The 2582-nt window shown below is 29.0% G+C and overlaps 1 pseudogene; it reads left to right on the top strand.

The window, feature by feature from the left end:
• Window positions 1–1715: 1715 nt before the first annotated feature.
• On the top strand, window positions 1716–1836 carry LOC118905572 (annotated as a pseudogene).
• The last annotated feature ends 746 nt before the right edge of the window (window positions 1837–2582 follow it).

Genomic DNA, 2582 nt, shown 5'->3' with positions numbered 1-2582 from the left:
AAGGTAAGTTTAAGCCTCACTTTATCAGTAATTTCATTAAAAATTAATAGTATAATTAAAAGGCAGAGATTGTAAGATTGATATAAAAGGAAGACTCAATCATATGCTATCTAGAAAAATTCAGTTTAATTATAAAGGACCAGGTAGTTTAATGTAAAAGGATCGAAAATGAGAGTTCATAAAATACTAATCAAAACAAAGCTATAGTGGTTATGTTAATATTAAACAAAGTAAATTTTTGAAACAAGGAATATTACCATGGGTAAAGAAGGTCATTTCCTAGTGATAAAGGTGTCAAATGATCAAGATATAACAATCTTAATTTTGTTTACCCTTAATAATGAGCTTTAAAGTACATGAAGTAAAAACCAATAAAACAACAAAAAAAGACAAATCCACAATTATATTTGGATATATTAACATCCTATTCTCAATAATTAATAGAAGAGGAGGACAGAAAAATCAGTAAGAACACACTAGTCTTGAATGACACTATCAACCTATTTAATCTCATTGACATTTACAGAACGCTTCACCCAGAACAGCAGAATGTATATTCTTTTCAAGTGCTTATGGAACATTTATGAAGACAGACCATATTCTGGGACATAAAACAAATTTCAATAAATGTAAAAAGGAGTGAAATTTAAAAAGTATGTTCTCTGACCACAATAAAATTAAATTAAAAAAAATCAACATCAGAAACATATCTGGAAAATACCCAGATATTTGTGAATTAAATAACACATTTCTAAGTAAAGCATGAGTCAAAGAAAAAGTTTACATGGGAAAAATAGAAAATATTTTGAACTAAATGAAAGTGCAACTACCATGCAATGAAACTTGTGAGTTGCAGCCAAAGTAGTGGTTAGAGGAAAATTTATAGCAATAAATGCTTATATTTGTAAGACCTCAATCAGTAATATAAATTTCTACCTTAAAAAATTGTAAAAAGAAGAGAGAAAGTTAAACCAAAGTAAGCAAAAAGAAAGAAATAATAAATATGAGTATTCAATGAAATAGAAAATACAAAAACAATATAGAATATCAATAAAACAAAAAACTATTTGAAAGATCAATAAAATTGAAAAAGGTATAGTCAGACTGATGAGAAAAGAGAAGACATAGGTTACCAATAACAGGACTGAGGGAAAAGGCATCACTACAGATCATGCAAATATTACAAGATTAATAAGGGAATAAAATAAACAACTTTATGGCCATAAATTTCCAACTTGTATGAAATGAACAAGTTTCTTGTGAGGTAAAATCACAAAAGTTACTAGTAAATTGTAACAAACACTGAAAGGAGAAATATTATCAATTCTACATAATTTTTAAGGTTAAGTATTGAAATCAAGTGGTGTTAAGTTCTCCAACTCTGTGTTTCTTAAAAAAAAATTGTGTTTCTTTGTGTCTATTTGCAGTTGTTTGTATTTCTATGTAAAGTTTAGAATCTGCTTCCTGAAAATAGAAGAAGACTCTTCCCAAATCACTCTATGAGGCCAGCATTACACTGATACGAAAGCCAAAGATGATACAATAAAAAGGAAACTGTTTATCACATTTCTCATAAACATAGATGCAAAAAATTCTTTACAAAAGTTTAGCAAATCAAATTCAGCAATATATAAAAGGGAGAAAAAAATCATAACCAAGTGGGATTTAGTTCAGCAGTACAAGATTGGTTTGACATTTGAAAATCAAAATTGTTGATCACTTCTCAGTCTTCTGGCTAAGATCAACTGTAGTTTCTGTTCTTATCAGTTTAATATCTGATATATCCTTCAGCCAGGACAAAAAAAAAAAGAAAAAAGAAAAGAAAAGAAAATCATTGTAATTCACCATGTTAATAAACTAAAAATTAAAAATCATATGATCACCTCAATAGGTGCAGAAAAATCATTTGACAAAATTCAACACCCATTTAGACAAAGGATTCTTAGCAAATCTAGGAAAATAATGAAATTCTTCAACCTGACAAAGGGCACCTACAAAAACCCTAAAGCTAACATCATACTTCATGGAAACTTTATATGGAAATGCAAACAATTGCAAATAGTCAAAACAATTAAAACACACACACGCAAAGTTGAAGGACTTGTACTACCTGGTTTCAGGGCTTAACCCTAAAGCTGTAGTAATCAAGACAGTATTTGGGTAAATAAAGACATACATTGATGGAACATAGTGGGGTATGTGTATAAATCTAATTGATATCCAACAAAACTGCCAATTGATTTTCAACAGAGGTGCCAAGGTAATTCAAAGAAGGAAAAGATCTTTTCAACAAATGATGTGGAAACAATCAGACAACTATATATAAAAATAAGGAATAAAGGGAAAGAAATTAAACCTCAGTTCTTAGCTCTTACCTCACATCTACAAAAATTAACACAAAATTGATTTCAGACTGATTTTCGAAGTTTGACTCTTCAAAAGACACTGTTACAGCAATGAAAAGAAAAACCAGAGACTGGGAGAAAATATTTATAAAGCGCATATTCCATGAAAGCTTTGCATTCAGAATATGTAAAGAATTCTTACTACTCAATAAGAAAGCAAATAACCAAGTAAAAAAT

Source organism: Balaenoptera musculus, chromosome 12 (assembly GCF_009873245.2).
Source record: "Balaenoptera musculus isolate JJ_BM4_2016_0621 chromosome 12, mBalMus1.pri.v3, whole genome shotgun sequence".
Classification (NCBI taxonomy): Eukaryota; Metazoa; Chordata; class Mammalia; order Artiodactyla; family Balaenopteridae; genus Balaenoptera; species Balaenoptera musculus.
The sequence above is the reverse complement of the archived record's forward strand: the minus strand, read 5'-3'. Positions and strand labels throughout refer to the sequence as shown.